The sequence below is a fragment of the Leopardus geoffroyi genome, chromosome D1, assembly GCF_018350155.1.
Source record: "Leopardus geoffroyi isolate Oge1 chromosome D1, O.geoffroyi_Oge1_pat1.0, whole genome shotgun sequence".
In the NCBI taxonomy this organism is placed as follows: Eukaryota; Metazoa; Chordata; class Mammalia; order Carnivora; family Felidae; genus Leopardus; species Leopardus geoffroyi.
In genome coordinates this window covers 108,693,838-108,716,636 of record NC_059329.1, presented here as the reverse complement: position 1 = coordinate 108,716,636, position 22,799 = coordinate 108,693,838, and the positions used below count along the sequence as shown (strand labels likewise).

At 48.3% G+C, this 22,799-nt stretch overlaps 1 long non-coding RNA gene across 2 annotated transcripts; it reads right to left on the bottom strand.

Annotated features, from left to right (window-relative positions):
• Positions 1-1,913: 1,913 nt before the first annotated feature.
• LOC123601951 lies at positions 1,914-21,808 on the bottom strand. Of its 2 annotated transcripts, XR_006714298.1 has the most exons (3): positions 2,770-21,235; positions 2,521-2,591; positions 1,914-2,283 (listed from the first exon to the last, which is right to left on the bottom strand). It is a non-coding gene; the product is annotated as an uncharacterized LOC123601951 (long non-coding RNA). The 2 variants fall into 2 exon arrangements; XR_006714297.1 differs by having other exon boundaries at positions 2,521-21,808.
• Between the last annotated feature and the right edge of the window lie 991 nt (positions 21,809-22,799).

Genomic DNA, 22,799 nt, shown 5'->3' with positions numbered 1-22,799 from the left:
CTCCGTCCTCATTGTCCCTGCCTCGTCCAGTCTTCCTCAGCTGCACTGGCTTCCTCCGCTTTGACCTTTGGTCCGTCTTTCATTGGCCTGGGTGGTGAGCCTTCTAGAACCTGGCTCTGATCACGTGTCTCTTCTGCTTAAAATTCATCTGCAGCTCCCCACTGCCTCCGCTCAGCCTTGCAGGCAAAGCTGTTCCCAGCTGACTCCAACCTGCTTTTCCTGCTTTACAGTCGTCTCGTTCCCAAGCTCCGAGTTCCTTTATGTCCGTAGCCATTTTTGAATACCTTCCATGTGGCAATTCATAAATGTTATTCCTAGTTTTCCCCACAACCCTGCAAGGTAGGTACCATTGACTCAGTTTTAGAGATGGGGAAACTGAGTCTCAAACAGGCTAGGTCACACTCAGGTCCATGCTCTTTGAGACATGTTGGCTCCTCTCTGTCATTTCTTCCGGGCCTCCCCGCCTTTGCTTATGCGCGAGCATAATGAGCCTGTCAGCCCCTAGCAGCTGGTTGATCATGTCCAAGGACTAAAGGTGCCAAGGCTTCTTCTGACTCATGTGGTGGCCGCACTTCAGATAGACAGGCACCTTGGTGGACATTGTGACCTTAGTGCCAGGCCTGGTTGCTAAGGATGCACACAGGCCACCTGCCAAGACCACAGCTTCCTGCTGCCTCCTCTCACCATCTCAGCCAGAAACACCAGATCCACAGGGCAATTTTCTGTCACCAAAATTTGCTAAGAGGTTGAGGGATTGCAGACGACGACAAAGCGGCCATCAGTCTCCTTTAGGAGGGCCCAAGCCAAGGTCCCTTATTTATTTATTTATTTTTTTTATTAACTAAACTCTACCCCCAACATGGGGCTAGAACTCATGGCCCTTAGATCAAGAGTCACATGCTCCGCTGACTGAGCCAGCCGGGCTTCCCGGAAGTCCCTTAAAAGAGGTTCTCTCGGGGTGCCTGGCTGGCTCAGTTGGTTGAGCGCCGGACTCTTGATCTTGACTCAGGTCATGATCTCAAGGTTCAGGGGATCGAGCCCCAAATCAGGCTCTGCACTGATGGCGTGACCATGGGCTGGGCTGGAGACAAGGCAGCCATCAGCACTGTGGCCAGTGAAATGGATCGTGATCCTCTGACCTCTTTCTGGGATGCGGGGAAGGGATGGGGAGGCTGACAAAGCTGGGAGAGAGGCAGAGGCAGCCGCTGTTGGGGCTTGCCTGGAGCTTGCTCAGGATCACAGCACACTGTCCCTGTTGGGTCCCAGGCAGGAGGCAGGGGCGGGGGGAGGGGGGGCGGTGGCGGTGGGGGGAGGGGTGTCTCCTGGGATCCATCCAGGTCCCAGGAGCCTGGAGAGTGCAGTCTCAGATCCCTCGTGAATTCTGGCCCCTCCCACCCCATTTCCTGCCCCAGGGCCTGTGTGTGCTTTGGCCCTGCCTTCTCCCCCAGGGCCACCCCACACCCTGACCTGCCAGCCCAGAACTCCTCACCCCCTCAGCCTTCCCAGAAGAGCCATCCTGGTCCTCGGAGGTGGAGGGCAGTGGTGAGTTGGTCCTGGGAGCCTCAGATGGAGGAGACCAGGCGGGGAGCACACACACCCTCGGCCTTGGGGTTCACAGCTCCCAAGCTCTCCTCTTCTTCTCGAAGGATTGGTTCGGATGGGGCTAGTTCATCTACATATGGCCCGAGGGAGGGGGAGAGCCCTTGAGAGCCCAGCCCCAGGTCCTCCAAGGGGGCGACGGAGGAGACCGTGGAGGGGAGCACTCCTGGGGGAGGCCCTGGGTGCTTCAGCCCAACATCTCTCCTCAGGACCATGGAGGGGAAGGGCCCGGAATGGGGAGCAGGAAGGAAGCAGAGACGCCACAGGGACTCGAACCCTGGCCCAGCAGCACCAGGCGTGCCACCACCAGCGCCTTTTGCTTTTTCCTGCTTGTTTTCTCACAGACTCAAAGGTGAAAAGCAAAACCTGAACGCGGCCATGGGCCGCGTCCAGTAAAAGAAACACCTGCGGCGGCTCCAGGCCCCCCTCCCTCCCAGGTTCCCCCTCGCTGCCCTGACAGCCCTGTCAAAGGTGCAGCCAGGGGGACGCGTGTCCCCTTGGCCGCGTGGCCACATGTTTCCTGTTGTGCTGGATGCACATCCCAACTGCAGGAGCTCACAAAGTCCGACGGAAAACTGAACCACAAGTTATGGTCCTGCTCACTGTAGGGCAACGTCTTTGTATGTAGATGGAAATTTCCAAATGATTCTAAGAAATGGGAGAGGCCACCTCTCTGCAGTAGGGCTGGGATGAGTGAGGGGAGAAGGATTTTACTTTCATTTTATACCTTTCTCTATGGCTTGAATTTTTAACTCTATGCAGATGACTTTTATAATTAAAGGCAAAACTTTCAAGTTTTTCATCCAAAACAGGAAGTCTAAGAACTAGAGGAAATTTCAAGCACCCCAGCCTCGCTCAAATGCCAGTGGTCCTCCGCATCTGCTGGGCCCCTGCTGTGTGGGGCCACACAGTCTAGCCCACCTGCCTGGCCTTCCGTCCTCGCTCTCTCCACCAGTGCCGGCTGTGGGGTCCTTCCTGTGAAGCTGCCACTGCTTGAAAACGAAGTCAGAAGCACAGTGTCCCCACCAGCCTCTGGCCCCGTGTCTGAGTTCCCCGAGAGGATGGTCTGAGTCACCAGGGCCCCAGAGACAGGAGGAACAGGAAGCCTACCCTGGACCCTGGGCCAGTTCACCTGCCCTGGGCCACCCTCCCCATCTGGGCCCCAAGCACCTGCTGCTCCCAGGCTGGGCTCTGCCTCCTGTGGGCCCACGGCGGGTCCAGTGGGAGCACCCCCAAGCTCTGCGGTCCTCATCCAGGAGTCCCGTCCTGGCCTCTCACGAGGGGAGGACTCCTGGACCCCTCCCGCCAGCCCGGAGGAGCCCAGTAGCCCTTCTCCAGCGGAGTCCAGAGGAGAAGGTGAGGCTCAGAGAGGACTGAGACCTGTTCAGGGTCACACCAGGCCAGGCTGACAACGGGTCCTCTCTACTAGTCCTGACGGATGCTCTGCAAGCACAGCCAGTCTCGTCTCTCTCTCTCTCTCTCTCTCTCTCTCTCACACACACACACACACACACACACACACACACACACACACACCAAGGTCTGGGGACCACTGGGTGAGCTCAGAGCCAGGTTCCCATCCCCCTCACCCAGCTCCCTCACCTCTCCCCCACCTCCTCGCTTGCCCATCGCCCCTCCTGGCCTCTCTCCAGGCTTCAGCCCCCAAACACACCACAAAAGGCAGGCACTTACTTACTGCAGCAGGAAAGAGGAACCGTGCATAGCCATCTAAGTCCCAACCTGACGGAGGAACAAAGCTCTGACCTTAAAAGGCCTTAGAAATGGGGGGGTAGTCAAAACACAGTCTGTAAGATGAGCAAAGAATTAATTCAACATGTTAGTGACAAGACCCTCAAGGTGTCTGCTTAAGGAAACTCAGAGAGTGACCTACACAGGGAAACGTGTCCCCAGTGAAAATTAAAATGGCTTCAAGGGAAAAATAAATAAATAAATAAAATAAAATGGCTTCAAGGAAGCACTCCACACTCACAGTCAAAAACAGAAAAAATTGTGTTGGCAAGGCAGCGGGCAAAACAGGAGTGCATAACCGGCCCTTTCCAAACATCTGCACCCAGGGCAGTGAGCGAAGAGAAGCAAGCAATTCCCGCCCCTTGCCTCCGGCCAGGGGGACAACCAAGAGCAGCCTGGAGGTATAAAAGAGGATTTGCCCAAAGACGCCTGTGCCCGTGTAATTCAGGATGACAAAATGCTGGAACCAGCCCACGCAGAAGCCCACGAGGTGACAGTGGCAGGCTCACAGCCTGCAACACCCCAGAGAGCCTCGGCTAGAACAGGTGGATTATTTCAACACGAGTCACTGTGTCTACAAGGTAACCTGAAGTGGAAGAAGCAAAATGGCTGCCGATCACAACTATATGTACAACGAAGGCACGACACGGGCAGGAAACAGACGAGAGATGGAAAAATGGTTTCAAGGTTCAACAGTTGAAAATTCCAACACACAGGTACTTCATTCAACCCGCAAAGGAGGAGACAGTGAGGTGGGGGTGGGGAGGGGGTGGGCTCCCGTCTGCCCGGTCAGCACCCGGCACTCCACGCGGCAGGGCCGGACTCCACGCACCAAATACACTGCAGCGAAACACACAGAACAAAACTGGTGAGCAGTCTTGGGGGCAGTGAGAGAACCACGAGGGGTGGGGAAAATGGAATCACACTTCGCATTACATAGGGACGTCGTGGCTTTGGACTGGACCCCAAACCGTCGAGAGGGACGGACCCAACATATGGAATGTGACAAAGAATACTTTCTCAAACGCCATGGAGCATTGATAAAAATAATCATACCTTGAGCAGTGAAGAAAGGGAGCCACAGATCCAAAAAGGCAGAAATTGTACTGGGCACTTCCTGAGGTAACCATTCATTAAAATAGAAATTGATTATAATAGTTAAAAAAAACAAAACACAACCCTTCCAAAACCTCGGAAAATTTAAAGCGTACTCTTTACATAACTATGTTCAAACGATACATCAGAACTAAAACCAAAAAGCAAATAGGAAATGAGGACAATAAACTCTTTTCCCAAATACAGACGGGGAGCCTTCAGTTGCACGATGGGGCGCCTCCTGAGTCCCCACTGTGGCCCGGCCAGCCCCACCTGCACTCCTAGCTCCAGCCACTTTCCTTCACAGCTCAGAGGCTTTGCTCGCGCCCTTTTCTCAGCCAGGAATGCTCTTCCATACAGCCTCACCTACCTGTCAAGTGACAGCTCAAAGGTCTCCCCTGGGTTAGGGCTCTGTCTTCACCCTCAGGCTGCACTCCATCCCCGGTGGCTGTTGCCACACTGTGTTAACTCACCATCTATCTAGTCACCATCGGAGACCGGTCCCCTGGGAGAACGGGGGCACCACGGGAAGGCAAGGCCATTCATCTCACCTGCCTGTGTCTGTGGAGACCAGCTGAGTATCTGGACACCGAGGAGACTGTTGGTTGGAGTGATCGTTAGAAACCGAACTGTGGACCAAAGCAACAGCAGTTGGCCGTTCCCCCCTGTAGAACACCCCCCATGCTCCCGCTGGGCCCTGGCCACTAACTGGCCTCCATGCATCCTCTGGCGGCGGGGGTGGCAGGGGCGGGGAGGGGGCAGCAGTTGCCTCCCTTACGGAGGGTCCACGCGTCAGCGTTGGGGGGCTCTGTCCATGGTCACAGTGGGGCTAGAGCAGGACCGCCTCCTGCCACAGCCTCCCTGACCGCGCTCTGCCTCCCCCTCCTTCCGCACTAAGCATGTAAAGCAAGACTGGAAAAAGAGGGACAAACAACATCCAAGGAGAGCACAAGAATTAATGAAGTAAAAGCAGAAATTAATAAATTACAACATGAAAGCAGAACTGGGTATTCTATCTAAAGCTGTTTCTTTGAAAAAACCAGTAAAATAGATTTCTCGAAAGTCTGTCAAAGATAAACTAGGAATAAAAAGTGAAAACTATTTTTTTTCCTTCCACCCCCAAAAACCATTGACAAGGATATTAAAATGCAAAAAAAAACAAAACAAAACTCTACACTAATTTAAAAAGGCGATTTTCTTAGAAAACTTAATTCAAACAAATTGACTTACAATGAAATAGAAATACGGACTAGCCTATAACTCAGGAAGACACTGGAAGTTCACAAAGAACTTGGAATCTCCAAAAGGAAGTGGCAGCCCAGGCGGCGTTAGCCAACACTCTGTGTCCAGTCAACTGTGCAAAGTGGGGAGGCTGACAGGGACCGGAAACAGCAGGGCCCCTCACTCCCAGCACCTGTGCCGTGTGACCCCTCATCTCAGCCTCACGCAAACCACGAGTTATGTTCTGACTTTATTTTTGTCCCCATTTTATTAAGGGAACCGGCTTCAAGGATTTTAGAAATGTGGCCAACGTCACGTGCTAAGTGGCAAAGCAGGGAACAGAAAGTCAGTTGTCCAGCTCAGAGGTCTGCTCTTTGCTGCTGCTCTTAAAAGCGTCTCTGCCTTTCCTGAGGTCCTGATACGGAAGCCTGCCTGACAACTCCCTGAAGCTGAAGTGGACCTTCTGATTCATTTCTGTGTTGGCGGAATAGAGCTCCAGGCTTGGGACCGGTGTGTTTCAGAAATCACAGGACGCCATGATATTCCGTGATGTAATTAATCATGAGAGAATGAAAGGAGAAAAACTCGATGCTTGGGGGGGGCAGCGGCGGGAGGGGGGGGGGCGGGTTGGGGAATGCAGAAAAGACATCTGAATAAATCCATTATCTATTACTGGACACAAAAAACAAAACCAAACCTTCCAAGCACTCCAACGAGATGACCCCGGCACACGCACCAGGTGGAACCTGCTGACGTCGCACAGGAAGGAGTGCTCACCCACTTCACGCTACAGGATCGGAACACTCTTTTCTCTGCCCCCAAACCTTAATCATTCACATGACACCTGGACATTTTTTGCCGTATAACCAGTCCTAGTTTTTTTTTTTCCCTTAAATCAAGTTACTTTCGACATATAAATTTATTTTATGTCAAAGAACACTACCAAGAAAGTGGAAACACGACCCCCAGAAGGGAAAAACATGATAAGGCTCTAGTATCCAGAATACACAAAGAACTCTTAAAATTCAATAATGAAAAGATAAACACTCAATTAAAAAGGGGACAAAAGATCAGTATAGACAGTTCTCTAGAGAAGATCTACACATGGCCAACAAGCATATGGAAAGGTGCTAGACACAGTTAGTCATGAGAGAAGTGCAAATCAAAATCACAGGAGATACCACGTCACACCCATTAGGATGGCTATGATCAAAAAGCCAGAGGGGTGCCTGGCTGGCTTGGGTGGATGAGCATGCGACCCCGGGTTGGGAGTTCAAATCCTACACTGGGCATAGAGCTTATATAAAAACCACACACACACACACACACACACACACACACACACACAGCCAAATAAGAACAAGGGTTGAGGGTGTGGAGAAATCAGAAACCTCATCAATTAATGGCGAGAATGTAAAATGGTGCAGCTACACTGGGAGACAGTTTTGCGGATCCTCAAAAAGTTAAGCACAGAGTTATCTGACCCAGCACTTCCACTCTGAGGCACACACCAATGACAATTTAAAACAAATTCAATAAAAAGTGCATAGAGGTATTCTTCATAATAGCCAAATGAGTGGAAACAACCCAAATGTCCAACAAATGACTGGATAAACAAAATGTGGTGTAGACACACCAAGGGCGTATTCGGCCTCACAAAGGAATCAAGTATTGTTACACGCTGCAACGTGAATGAAATTTGCAAACACTGTGCTAACTGAAGTAGGACGGACACAACAGGACAAATGTATGATTCCCTTCGTAGGAGGAACCTAGAATAGGCAAATAGAAAGTATAGTAAAGGTTATCAGGAACCAGGAGGAGGAACACCAACCTGCAGAAGCTGCTCGTGCTGTGTTCTTGCCAATCACTAGGTTGCCTCTGCCAAATCAATGTCACATGTACTTAACTCACATTCACATCTACTGCAAACAGACTTTGATCAGTTACAATAATGAAAATGCAGGGAAAAAAGCGGGGTGGGGGGAACCGGGAGGAGGGAGGGAGAGAGGGATGGGAAGTTACTGTTTTATGGGGATCAGGCTTCTGTTTGGGAAAATGAAAAAGTCCTGGAAATGGGATGATAGTGATGGTTGGCAAAACATGGTGAACATACTAAAACCCACTGAATTGTACACGTTGACAGTATGAATCTTACAGTATGTGGGGGGACATTTCAACTAAAAAGAGAACATTTGCTCTTAAAAGGAAATGTTGTATTACCACCATAAATAGAAAACCAGCAATTTTCAAATACATGATAAAACAAATACGTGAATATTAAAATTTGAAGAGGTCTGTCAGCAGATCACTCCAGCTGAGGACCGTCAGGATGACAACCAATGGGCAGCCTGATGTGTGCTGCTGGGGCTTGTGCACACCTGCCAGGGCCAGCCTGACCCCTCTCTATCCGCCGACAGATCCCACCAGCGGATTGGGTGGGAACAAGACCACGATGTTCACAGCTCATTAGTGATTATAGCCAATGCCAGCAAGACAGGAGAGAAGCATGAAAAACGGAATGAATCACATGGATGACAGAACCATTAAAGATGACTCTTACTCTTAAACTCCAGTAGAACAGTGCTCACTCCGTGTCAGCAGAGCACTGAGCACAATGCCTCTTTATTTCATTAAACCCTCATCCCGCTTCTTGGTAGATAATATGATTATCCCTTCTTACAAATGGAGAAACTGAGGCAGAGAGCTCGTGGCACAGAAAATAAATAAGGGGCAAGTCAAGCATGAGAGCAGAGTCATCTGACTCAAAAGCCCTTTTAGCCTGGATGCTATATTGTCTTCCAATTGGCCTTAATAATCAGCCTATTTATGTCTGAAATAATGTATACCTATAAAACAAGTCTTATCATATACTACCACAACCAGGAATTTTAATGGAAAAATATATCTAACCACAACACAGAATATAACATATCTAGGAGCAAACTTCATAGATGTCCATAACTTGCCTAAGAGAGGGCTAAAATTTCTGAGGACACGAAAATCATCCAATCCTAAACGAACAGGGGGGGCCTGTTCCTACATGGAAAGTCTCAACGTCATAACATATCAATAAACATAATGCAATTCCAGTAAAAATCAGAGTACCTTAAAAAAGAATGCCAGGGGCTTATATTACCACGTTTTACAATCAGATGTGATAAAGCTAATATAATGAAAACACTGGACTGGCGGAGGAAAGATAGATCGGCGGAACAAACTAGAAAGTTCAGAAACATACTCAATTACATTAAAGGTACTCAGTACATAACTAACAAGTTTCAGATCAGCAGAGAAGGCATCATCCAGGAAGCGGCGCTGGGGAAATCAGCCATCTTGAATTAATTGGATTCTTACCTCACTCTGTACAAACACCAACACGACTTCTAGACGGATTAAAGAGTTATGTCAAATGTCAAAAATGAAAGCACAAGGAAGCCAGTGGGAAATACAGCAGAACATCAAAGTATGAAACCACGATCAAAATAACAGACTTGACAACAAAACTTAAAACCACTGGCAAGATGCAACAAGTAAATTTAAAAGGCAAATTACAACTTGAAAGCAACGCGGCAGCATCGCGCGTCAACTTAAAAAAAAGAAAAAAAGGGCAAACTACAAACTTAAACAATGTTTTGTAATCATTCGAGGGTAAACGTCCTCCAGTGAAGAGTTCTCAGGAGATGAAAACATAACTGAGGCACAAGCAGTCACACACGTCGGCCAACAAAGTGTTCACTCAGCTTTACAGAATCACAAAGTGGAAACCGAACCACGGCGACACTGAAGTTTACCTTCTACTCAGCAAAGATAAAACCCCAAACGGCCAAGGCCGGGCTGCAGGGAACCACTGCGTCTGGAATGGGGCGGGGGCTTGGGGGGGCACTTCACAACCTGAGTCATAAAACCCAGAAGCCCTAAAAGAAAACATTGATACATAAGTATATTTAAAACTCTGAACAGCAACATTCTAGCATGAAACACAAAAGCCAGATCAACGACAAACAGGCGAGTATTTGCCGCATCAGTGACAAAGGGTTAATTTCTTCAATATATAAAAAGCTCTTGAAAATCTGTAAGTACACAGCCCAATAGAAATAGAACTCAAAACTACAATGAAATGCTGTTTTTACTTCTCACATTGACAAGTAACCAAGTTTAAGAACAGTGTTGGTGAAGCGCGGGAAAATGTGAAGCGGAAGAACGGAACTACAGCGAGCATGGGCTGGCAGTACCCATCATATTCAGAAAGACACACAGACCATGACCCAGAAACCTTCCCCCAAAGGCACAGGTGCCCATATACACAAACAACCACATAGGCAGATACTCAGTATAGCCTTATACACAGTAAAAATTGCTAGAAACAATCTAATTGCTCCTCACAAGGGAAAATGGGTACATTTAAACACTGACCACGACACAGATGTGTTTCAAAAAGCCCAAGGTAGGCCAAAAAAGATAAGCGGTGAGCTCCTAGGTGTACCGTTAACGGAACAGTCCAAAGTGCGAGACTGGATGTGGTGTGCCGGGGCCTCTGTAGTGAAATAGGTACACAGGATTATCCAGAAAGAAATTCAAGCAACTGGCCACAACTGCTGCCTCTGTGGGAAGGGAGGCTGGGGTTAGAGAAGGATGTCACTACATCCCCTTTACAGGGTTTGAGTTTTTTATATGTGCACATATCACTCTGAACATTTTTTATATCTTGAAACAAACTGGAAGAAAACTGGCAGAGCCTCTGCCCTTGGGGTCAGCAGGAGGCAGAGGCAGGGCCTCGCTCTGACACACAGACAGCTGGTCCCACAGCTGTTACATCGACAGAGGAGTCAAGGGGACAGCTACCACTTACCCCAGAAGCGAAGGGGGCAAGAATAAGGCTGCCGGGGATAGATCTGCGCCTTGTGGTTCCCGGTGTGAAGCTCCCCATGACCCTATTAGTCGAGTAAGAGACAGAGCAGGGCTCACACCTGTGCTCCTGGCCCTCGGGGGGCCTCTGAGGGGAAGCGCGTACTTAAAGGAGGAACCAGCTAAGGCTGGGTGCAGCAGGCAGGCAGCAGAGGGAGCAGACTGTGCCCCACCCGGATGCTTTTCCACTTGGGATTAGAGATGCTGACAGACAGATGCCAGGTAAGACGATTTCGACAGACCAAACACAGAAGATATAATTAAAAGCCACTTTTGGCGGATGTCACAACTGCTGTCCTAGAATAGTTTGTTTTTCAGCCTGCTTAGGAGAAAGAACGCCAGAAGTAGACTCAGCGTCTTGCTAGGTCTAAACAAGTCAGACACTATCTGATGCTCAATTCTGGTACCGACAAGCAGTTGTAGAGACCGATCAGTTTTAACTCAATTCCATAGCACATTACTCTACTTTGGCAGCAGAAACTCTCAACCCACCTGACAAGATGGAGAATCCCAGATGGCACAGCTGCTGTGCTGTGCTGTCCTGGAGGGGCTGTGAATGCCTGGAGCTTCCTTAACAAACACACTTAGGTGGATTTTTTTTTTTTTTTTTAAGTTATATGAAAAGAAAGCAAGTAAAGATAAATCCAGTATTTGGGATGGCGATTACGTTGGCCTAGAGATGGGGGCAGGGGGAGAAGATGACCACCCAGGTAGAAAAAGCTACTGTCTAACGTCCTAGGTTTTACACTGAACACAAGTCTCAGAAATGCTTACCACATTATTAAAAACACCAAGGAAGCAAATAAAAGAGAGCCATGTCATGTCACAAACCAAAGATTAACCCAGTTCTGTGTACTCAAGTTCCAACAAGGAGAGAATACTCTTGCCTTAAAAGGAGCAGCATAGCCTCCACATACTAGGTTTTCAAACATAGTAACAGTGATGGTCATTAAAATTTGCTGTATTTGACTAGAAACAACAGAAACTAGCGGCTAAAAATTCCAGAAACAGATTCAGGCAGATAATTAATTGCAAGACACTAATACTGACCTAGAGCAAAGCAAAGTAGAATTCATTCAGTAAAAGTTTGACATTTCCACTTTATGAGTATAATTCGTCAATTTAGATTCACCCCTAAATTGGATTCAAAACTCCTTAAACGGTGAAGAGTACTCAGGAAACTGTAAGAGTACACAGACATTTAGCTACTAAAGAAAACGTAATCAGAAGCAAAACGAACAGACTTACTAATTATTATTAGACTTGGTAGATGGATGTTTTCAAAGTCCTTGTGTGATAGATACTTTCTGTACCAACAACAAAAGGGGAAAAAAGGAGGACGTTTGACACTCGTAAGTGGCAAACGCTTACCTCCTGAACGGAACAAAGAACGTACGACCATTATAGAACTCAGTAAGGAATTTCATACAGTGAGCGGGCAAAGAGGTAAAAGGCAGATGGTAAACCAAATGGTAAAACGGACTAACCAGTAAGTTCAAAAACATGGATTAAGACTACCAAAGCGCTTTTAATAGTAGCAATAAATACTTCATGACACTGGACTTGGCAATGACTTCTCGGACATGGCACCAAAAGCGCAGGTAACGAAGGTAAAAAATAGATACGCTACGCTGGACTGCATGAGAACTAAAAACTCCTGGGCATCAAAGGACGCAATCAACAGACTGAAAAGGCAGCCCACCACAATGGGAGAAAATATTTCTAAGTCATCTATCTGATAAAGGGTTATTATTCAAAATATTTTTAAGAACTACAAGTCAGTAACAATAAAAAATGACCCAGATTTTACAATGGGCAAAGGACTTGAAAAGATGTTTCTCCAAACAAGACATTCAAATGGCCAAGAATCTTATGAAAAGATGCTCAACATTACTAAGTATTAGGCAAATGCAAATCAAAACCACAACGAAGCATCACCTCACACCCAATAGGATGGCTGCTATATAAAACAACAGAAAATAGCAAGTACTGGGGACCATGTGGAAAACTGGGATTCTTGCAGACTGGTGGGAATGCAAACTGGTGCAACCACTGTGGAAAACAGTATGGAGGTTCTTCAAAAAATTAAAAGTAGAATTACCATATGATCCAGCAATCCCACTTCTGGGTGTACCTCCAAAAGAAATAAAAGCAGGGTTTCAAAAGGTATTTGCACACCCATGTTCCCAGCAGCATCGTTCACAACAACCAAAAGGTGGATGCGACCCAGGTATTAATTGACAAGTGGTAGACAAAATGTGTTACATACATCTGATGGAACGTTCCGGCTCTTTTATTTTTTTTAAAGTAAACTCCACACCCAACATGGGGCTCAAGCTCACAGACCTCAGATCAAAAGTTGCACACTCCAATGACTGAGCCAACCAGGTGCCCGTTTCAGCTCTTCTAAAAAGGAAGAGAATTTTGACACATATAACACAGATGAACCTTGAGGATGTTACGCCAAGTAAAATAAGCCAGTCACCAAAGGCAAGTACCGTATGATTCTGTTTAACATGAGGTACCTAGAAAGGTCAAACTCCCAGAAACAGAGAAGGGTGGTTGCCAGGGGAGGGAGGGAGAAGGGAATGGGGAGTTTAGCAGGTACAGAGTTTCAGTTTTGCCAGATGAAAACGCCCTGGAGATTGGTTGCACGACAATATATCACGCTACTGAAATGTACACTTAAAAATGATTAAGATGATAAATTTTATGTTGTGTGCATTTTACCACAACAAAAAAAAAAGTTGTAATAAGAAAAACTGAAAATATCTGATGTCACCAACTACGCAGGGAAATGGATATACTCACAAGAGGAAGTGTAAGCTTTCCGGAGAGTATCTGAGTCTGTGAAACTGTGCACACTCACTGAGCAGGCAACGCCACACACGCACCACATTCACAGAGATGCTCACAGCAGGCACAATCTAAAATAGTCAAGACACTGCTTACTACTTAGGAGACGGAGTAAACATCCTATAGTATAAGCACCACGGGATACAATAATGCAGTTTTTCATTTGATCTTTTTTTGAGGTGACGGGCCTCTTCGGCAAGCTTATGCTTTTCACACACACACAATATATATATGTGTATATATATAAAATACACACCGTTTCTGAGCACTCACAGACCTCTAGAAGCCCATCCATAGCATTCTTACGGAAGAATTAACAACCCTGAGAAAAAGCCACGTCCAATGTGTTTGTGAACTCCACTGATACAGGGAAATGCAAATGAAAACAGAAATGCAAAACCAGAGCAGACCAGAATATGCACACTGATTGTCATCAAAGGCTCAGAGCAAGGCGGGCAGGGAGGGGGAACCAGGAGGTAGCGGTTGGACAGGAGGCTGGGTAATGAGAGGAAGGTGGCACTGCAAACGCTCGATGAAGAGTAGCCGTGTGCCCAGGACACACGTTCACCTGGCGCCATTTCACAGAGGAGGGAAACAGGCTCGGCGGGTGGGGTCCAGTGACTTTCTCTAGTGCATAAAGCTTCCAAGTGGCCAGGTCGGGAAAACCCAGATCCATCCTTCGGCACCTGCTTTGGACACCTGCCCCCGGGGCTGGCGTTGCCATAGGTCCAAAACAGTTAAGATGCGGTAATGCAACCTCCATCATGGAGGCCCCCACTAGAAGACAATACCTGCCTGTCCCCAAGGTCTTCTCCAGTGAACTGTCCTATTGTGACAGCTGCGACTCTTCCACTCAATCATGTAGCCACAGGGCGGGGGACACCAGGAGGGGAGCAAGCTCTGGGGGGGCTCTGAGAGGACATCAGCCCCTACCCCCCACTGGCTGCACAATAAACTCCAGTTGTGGTATATGTTTAAGCGTAAAAAATTAAGCCATAAGTGTCACAAGAAAATCCAGATTAATATTTATATACTTTTGGGGTGGGAGAGATCTAAGCAGAACACCAAGTGCAGAAACTACAGCAAAAGGACCTCAGAAAAACGGTGCCACTCTTTCGTATGTCTGGAACACAATACGCAAAATGAAAAGGTAATCTAAAAACCGGGAGAAGTATTCACGTTGAACATAGATTGTTAATATCCTTAATATGTGTTTCTACAAAACAACCAATAGGAAAACGAGCCATTAGTAAGCCCAAGTAACCCCCCCCCCCCCACACACACACCACTGCAAATGGCCAATCCACAGATATTCTGTCTCAGTAGCGGTAAATATCTAAGGTTTTTAATATAGTAATACCTTGGAATACTGTAGAAGAGGAAAGACAAAGCCAGGTTTACCTCAATTATGAGAACATTAATTTAGAATGTCCCTCTGGGAGGGCTATTTAGCACTATAAATGAACCTAAAGTCTTAAGTTTGACGTAGGCATTTCATATATTCATATACCCCAAAGAAAGACTATCAGATGTGATCAAGTGTGAGCTACAGGGAAGGTCATCATAGCTGTACCTCCTAAGAGAAAAAAAAAAACACCTGGAAAATAAGATCATCTAACTTAGATTGTTTAAATTGATATAGCCATATGATGGATTACATCACCACAAAAGATGCTTTAAATGACAGGAAAAGATGTTCACTATATATTAAGTGAAAGGAGTTGCAAAGCAATTTACAGCATAATCCCATTTTTGTAACAAAAAAATCATATCTTATGCATAGGAAGAAAAAAACACTCTAGAAGCAAACATACCAATAACAGAAAATTACTGAGGATTTTGGTTTTTCTGTCTTATTTGTAAGCCTCATGATAAAACTTTTTTATACGTGAGAACCCAGTTAAGAGGTATTTAAAAGAGAGGGAAGGCGGCACAGAGCTGAGGGGCCTGCAGCAGAGAGCAGACAGTGTCCTTACCCGGCAGGCCAGAAGGTGGTGGAGAGGACACCCACAAGAGCAAGGTCAAGGCCACACCCCCAGGGACATACACCTTTGCATCTTTTTTATTTTTTGTTATTTTGCTACCTTCCTCTGCCCACTTCCAGACTGCAGGGGTGCAGTCTGTGTTAAATACGAACACTTTAAAACATACAAGTATCTGTAAGCCTGTTTGCATTTCATTTAATATCAGCACCACACAATAGAAAGCCGACCAGAGGTTAACATTTCCTCCAGACACTCAGCCACACAGAGCGGCATAAGAGGTCCTACAAGTCCCTTAATGTCCAAGGTCAGGAAGACAAACCAAGGGCAGCCGACAGAGTGGAAGAGGTGGTGGTTAGCGTCTGATCCCTTTTGTAAGGAGAGCCACTTAGGCAGTTCTGACTATGCCCAACCTGGGCACAGAGAGGCCTCAACCCATACTTACTCTTAGGCTACTTTCCTTTTTAAATGAACTTCCAAACGCAACTTTTGCTATCCTTATGCCCCCATTACTTTGATCTTGCACCAGATCACCATTTTCTACTTAATGAATTTCATTGTGTCATCCACTGCCTGTGCGAGTTCAGAGAGAAGGCCGAGTTCAGATCTATGCACTAGAAGGCAAAATGATTAGCAAAATCATCCACACGGTCATTCACACCTGCAGCCCATTCACTTGATGGGAGAGTAATTGTGGGTGAAGAACAGGTAGAAAGCTCCTTTTTCACAGACCATCTCAGGAGCCCCTGGATTGGGTGGAGGCTAGGAGGCCTGAGCTTCAGCTGCCTGCTGTCTGCCAATACCGACCACTGGGTGCCAATCACACCCTTATGGAAATCCTTTATCAGCCAACATAGTTGCTAGGAAACACTGCCATTTAGAAAAACATTTATAGCAGTTACCTTCGAGGTTGGAAGCAAGGGTTTTGTAGTCAGCATATAAAAAACAAGAAGAAACTAGTTCTGAAAAGAGGGCAGGGCAGCTGGAGGAGGCCTGGGGTAAAAAGCAAAGAGAAGGGAAGGGGTAAGATAGGAAAGGAGACCTAGATTGTTCTACAGGGATGAAGGATCAGAGTGGTGAGCAGGGAAAGGATCCTGAAACTTGCACACAGCCGTGCCCACTCTCAGCAGAGCCTTTAGCCTGTCCCCCACCCCCCACCCCTGCCCGGCCACTTCCTCCTCCCCAGCACCCATCTCCAGTTTCTCAGTAGCAGACACATGAGGGTTTACCAGGACCCTAGACGCAGGCCATCTAGACACAAGGAGGGAGGACAATAGCCAGTCCCATGCCTGCTCTTGGAGGAATTCTTTAGGCCACGCTCTCCCACCCCTTTGTTTTGGTCACAGACCTAGCCTGTCCCATCTCCTCTCCCCTTCCAAGGTAAACTTCCCTTTCGGCTCCCTTGCAAACTAAAGCCTTAACGGAGGTTGGCAAGGGTTTCTATCCTGAGCCCAAAGTTTTGCCTCCTGCGAGGCAAAACCTTTGGGCCCAAGAGTAAATACACAACAGCAGTGTGAGGACTTTGCTCCCAGGATGAGCCTCCTGCCACTTCCCCACCCAGGACAGTCAATTTAGACACATGAGACAAACTATGGATTCCAAGAGCTTCTGTTCACACTCTGTTTAACCTTGGCCTGCTCCGCAGAGCAGGTGCACAATCGAGCCCAAACTCATGTCACTTACCAATAAAGCCAAACCAAAGTCTTTGGTACTAAAGATGAGAATTGTGTTTAGATTCGAGTCCAAAATACATTCCAGCTCCCCCAAACCACAAGTACAGAAAACACAGAACACGTGTCTGCTGTATTCTTCAGACGGTCTCCCTTCAGCAAAGGGAATGAATGATAGGTCCCCTTTCCAACGATACCATTTGGAAATCTAACCAGTTAAAGTTCCAGGATATTAAAGTACTCGCCCAGGACCTTGACACTGACCTTCACCGGCTGGGTGGTTCAGCATCAGTTTGCACGACCATTAGACACTCCCTACGGTGAGCTGAGTCCCCATTCCTGTCCACCAGGCTGCAGACCATTGAGGACACGTTTTATTTGAAGTTACTACACACTCCACTAAGTGACCTCAATTATTTAAAGCTACTGAACAGCAAATCTAGGCCTCAATCTCTAAGAAGATGATACATCCAACTTCATTATCAAGATAACTTGTTTACAGAAAAGATAAAGGTCGAAAAACATAAGATAGCAATACAAATTAAAGAGTTTTAGAACTCAAACCTTTATTTGTGCTGTAAAGAAAACGATTAGTAATCATGTACACGATGCAACAGAAGACTAGTTCTCAGCACAGAGCAACACAGAAGTACTTTAACCACCCAGTGTAACAGCTTCCATTTCACAACAGCATACACAAACACATTTCCCCATATGCGCATGACTAATAAATTCTGAGGACAGGAATTACATCATACCCAAGTCATGATGAAAAGCTGAACGATACCAACATATTTTTAAACATTAAAAAAGAACCCATAAGACAAAAATCCCAGAAGCAAAAGGTATTGGGGATTTTAAATGTTTAGTGAAATCTAAGGTTAGAGGCACAGGAGAAAGCTACTGGTATTACTTTACCAACTCCCTGGATGCATCTCAGAAACCCGTAATCATAAACGGTTTTCTTGTCTTTCCCTGAATTTTTAAAAACAGACCACGTCGAGTAAAGGCTCCCCGCTCCCCCCGCCACCATTTTGCCTGTTCCCCAAACTGATTTTGGCTGAGAGTTGCTCCAGTACTGGATCAATCTGAAAAGCACAAATGTTCAAACTAAATTTAGAATCGATTCACTCAACCTTTGCAAGGCTACATGGATTGTTTGCTACTATATATCACAGTAATTTTACAGTGACCATAAAAAGGTTATTCTGTTACAAAAACTAATAGCAAAAATTTTTACTGCTATTAATATGGACCACAAAGGCAAGAGATGTGTTTGAGACATAAAATTGCACGTTCACTTTGCTCAGAATTTTCAACCACAACATCTCAGTAAACAGAAATGTTCCAAACCCCAAAGAGTACATCTAATCTCAAGTGCACACCAAAATTTTAAACTTCAATACTTTAAAAGCTCACAATTTGCACATTTAAAGTCCTTTCTAAGACTTACAGCTCCCCAACACCCGCACACCTTCATATAAACCACTGAAAAAGCTCAAGGAGCAGCAAAGGCTAGTGAGCACTCTGCCGACGGGGACTCCTGCCACCCAGCTTTCATGGGACTTGTCCTCAGGTTCAGTTGTCCTCCCTCTTTCCCACCTTGCAGCAAGGCAAAACAATTTTAGCTTCTTTCTAAAGTTTTGAAGCAATCTTTTGTGCTTTCTAAGCACAATGTAACTAGCACTAACAATTTAGTAGCATTAACTAGTATCTTCTTCCCCGTGAGTCGATTACCTTCCCCAGAATTTTACCCTTTTTGCCGGAATTCCCTTCCAACCCCCATTCCCTACCACCCCTACCCTCTGCAACATATACGGTATCAACCCAACCCTCTCCCTTTCCTCACCCCCACCCCTCCCAGTACCAATGCCAACGTGTACCACTCCAACTGTCACCCCTGCCAGAACCAATGCCAAGGTGTGCCCCCCCAACCCTCACACCTCAGTTGGGTCCTCCCATTTGAAGTTTAGTTTCAAATTAAATCAAGCAAAATCCACATTAAAAAATACATAGAAGCATCAAAGATCACTGGTAGTCCCCCAACCATTTCCCTCACTTAGTCATCTGTGATGCAATCAGAATGCCCAAAGACCTGCCATTTCAAACAGAATTTGGCCACAACCAACTTGTACCCACCCCCGGACTGTAGCATAACACGACCCCCCCACACCCACACCCCCTTCAGTTTGCCAGTAGGCTTCATTTAAGTATTTGCTCAAGGCATTTCAAATGTGAACACTTTCCCCAGACACAGGTTAGACCATCACACTAATTCCTCCAACCAATGTGCAGGCAGGCAGGCGCGTGGGTAGGTGAACGAGTCACTGGGCTCCATCTGCAAGATTCATCTACAAGGCATGACTCTGCGTTGTGGCACGTTAGAACGTCCTACAGCTTAAGAATCTTCTTGAAGCAATGTTCGTAGCACAGAACTAGCAAAGACCGAAGGCTCAATTTAGAAGACGCAGCATCTGAAAACCTCCGCCCCAGAAAAGGAGGGGTGCCTGGGGGTTGGTGCTCCGGGATCAAACATTCAAAGCAACAGATCTGCTGATGGCCCGATGCATCTGCTTTGGACTTTGAATGATTGCCCCCTCATGAGCTCATCTGAAAACCTTAAATGGTGGCCTCCTGAATACAGGGCTTCCTGAGCAAGGCCTGGAAACAGGACACTGGAGAAACTTCCACCTCCTAAGCCTCTGGAAATTCAATCTGCAGACATCAACTTAGGCGGGCTCTCTCCTTCAGGGTCTCCCCTCCTGCACTGCTACGACTCACACTGGCCATGGGCTCCATTTCTCCTGGTGCCATCTGATCACCACGATGAACACTATAGTAACAAACCATGGTCCATGAGGCATTTCGTAACTTTCAGCTGGGGCCATCGCTGCAGGCCCACCCAAGGGTACACATTCAGTCCCCACCCTCTCCGCAGGCAAGCAAGACCACCCCACCCCACCCCGAGTCTCAGCAGGGCGTGCCTCTCCTCCTCCACGATTACCGACATAACCGAACTCCTCAAGGCCGTTGCCAACTTTCCCAGGCTTACCAGGTTACCAGAAGCAATGTTTTAAACGAATGGATAACCTCGAGAGAGTTAAAGGGAGGAGGAAGGGCAGAGTGAGCTCACAGAAGTTGTTAGCACGGAACCTAGAGGAAAAGTCCAAAGGGGAGCACTGCCACCTGGAAAATAAAGCTTGGGTCAATTTTGTCCCCAGACACACAGATATCCTGCCTCAGCAGCCCCAGCCTGTCAGGCGTCAGGCGCCACACCAGTAACCGCTTTGATGGCACCCTACCTCCTCAATCACTCCTGAGACCACCCTTACCTCCGACAAAGGGTCTGACCTCACACCCAGACCTGGGGTTCACCAGGCTGGGCATGGCCTGGACCCTGTCCCAGGCCGAACCAAAATTACATACCACCCTGGGCCAGAGCTGTCAGGCCCGCGAAGCTAAGTTCAGTATCCACAAGACCGGGCCTCATCCCCACGCGGGTTCACAACCCTCTGAAAAAAAAGGGGGCTGCTGACATTGACGAGTTCGAGGTCTGCCCTCCCAGCCCTCCTGGGGCCCTGCACCCCACTGCCTTCCTTCCTGATCATTCTCAGGGAGCCAAATGCCCAATTCCGCTTCCTCTCCAGTAAGGGCGTTGAGATCCTGTTCTCCTCCTGCTTCTAACTTCTTTCCTCCTCCCACACACACCAGGGCACGGGGCTCGCTCGGCCCACGCAGGAGCGGTGCCCTCCTAGAGGCCAAGTTCCCGTTCTCCAGAAGGAAGCGACAGCCAGGGCTAAAGGGCTGTCCTCCCCTGGGTCACTGCGGGGACCTTCAACGCAGCTCTCCCCACCACAGGTTCCCCAAGATCTCGTTTCCTCTTTAACCTTTCTTATTCTCATACCCCAACCCCCTCGAGTCTCATCTAAGCCTGTCATCTCCCCCATCTGACCCCTGAGGCCCTGAGCTGGCCTCCCCCACAACTACAGCCAAGCCCGCGGCCCTCCCTGTCGCTAACTCCTGATGGACAGGCCACAACTTTTGCTTTTATAGCCCCGGGCCGCATCACTCGGGGCACGGCTCAACGGGACGATTCCTCCACCGCCACGCGAGGGGAAAAAAGTCCCTCCCTGACCTTGCCCAGGGAGACGACTCGGAGCGGGTCTCGGTCTCCCGGGGCGTCCACCACCTGGATTCCTCAGTTGTCCCCGCCTCCCCTTTAGCAGTGCCTCGTGACACGGAAGATAGATTTCAAGATCATATTTGGGAAGAGGATTCGGGATTCGCGGGGGAGAGTCCCCTTTTTCTTTTCGGAGGAAGACACCCTACCCTGAAAGACCGGGCAGTGGGGGGGTGGGGGGGTTTGGCGGGCTGGAGCCGCATTCCCGAGGGGGCCAAAGCAAACGCCGGGTCTTCTTAGGTCGCCCCGCCCCGCATAAGCCCGAAAGAAGGGCCGGCAGAGCGCCTGGAAAATTCCAGGCGGCCGCGGAGGGATCTCTGCAGAGGGCGCATCACCTCGGGCGGTGGCGGCGGAGCGCCGCCGCGTGACTCCTCGGGCGGCGGCTCGGCCGCGTGAGCGCCGGTGACGTCAGCTCCGAGGCGCGCGAGTGGGGGCGGGGCGGCCGGAGGCCCCGGGCGGCCGCACTCGGGACATTTCTAAGGGGTGCGGGAGCTGCCCGCATGTTGGCGACCAGCCGTCCCTCGCAGAAGCGCACACGCCGAGCTGAGCCTGTAGCTTCTCTGGTTGAGAAACCCCGCCGTGGGGTCGTTGTGTTAGGAATGGTTGGGGGGCAAGTTGATTAAAACGTTAATGCCCCGTGATGTTCCTGCATGGTGGCTTGTAGGGAATGTGTTACGGCGTTGTTATTTTGTCCCCAGGGGCCTGACGGTTTGAGGTGTTCCGTAAGAAAACGTGGGATAGGCTACTGAGTGACTTTTCATAATGCATTAAGGGGAAATTAGTAATTGCCAAATGATGAAATCAAAATTTTGTCAGTGCAGAAAACAGTATACAACTGCGTGGCTGTAAGACCAAAAGGATACATGTAATTCAACCCGTTTTACTTCTGGATTGGGAGGCGGGGAAGAAGGGAGACTTTGGGGAAAAAACTGCATTTATCCAGGGTAGTTTACAGCCTGTGATGGGGCCCAGGGAGCCTGTTTGATGGCTTGGGGTCACTGCCTGCTGGCTGCCCACATAGAGCAGGCCTCCGACGTGGGTCTTCTAGAGCAGAGGCAAAAGAACCCCCTGGACTTAACGATCCCCTCTGCCAAGGCCCGGCGGACCCAGGCCTGAGCGCTGGGTCAGGCTTTTGCAAGGGACGGGTGGTATCTCGTGGCAGGGTGAGGGAGAATCACAGCTCGAGACCCCCTGTACCCTCCGTTCAGACCTTGCCCCCTGAAGTATATAGAGTGGAAGCAGGATTGTGTGGTCAGTTTAACCACAAGCGAGGACGGCTCCTTAGACCAACTCTCTGCCGGAAAGCCTCCTCCCAGGGTAGCCACCCGCGCCCCAAACAAAACATTCCCTGACGACAGGCACCTTTGGCAACTGGGAGGAAACTGGGGAAGATTTCTTCCCTAGCCTCAGTGAGATGGCATCTGCAGATGGGCCCCTCCTTGTGGTTCTTGCAAAACTCATGACTCTCATGTGACCGTCAGCATTGATGACTGAGTTTGTGGCAAGCCCGGGCTTGTTCCCCAACGGCTGCTTAGCCGA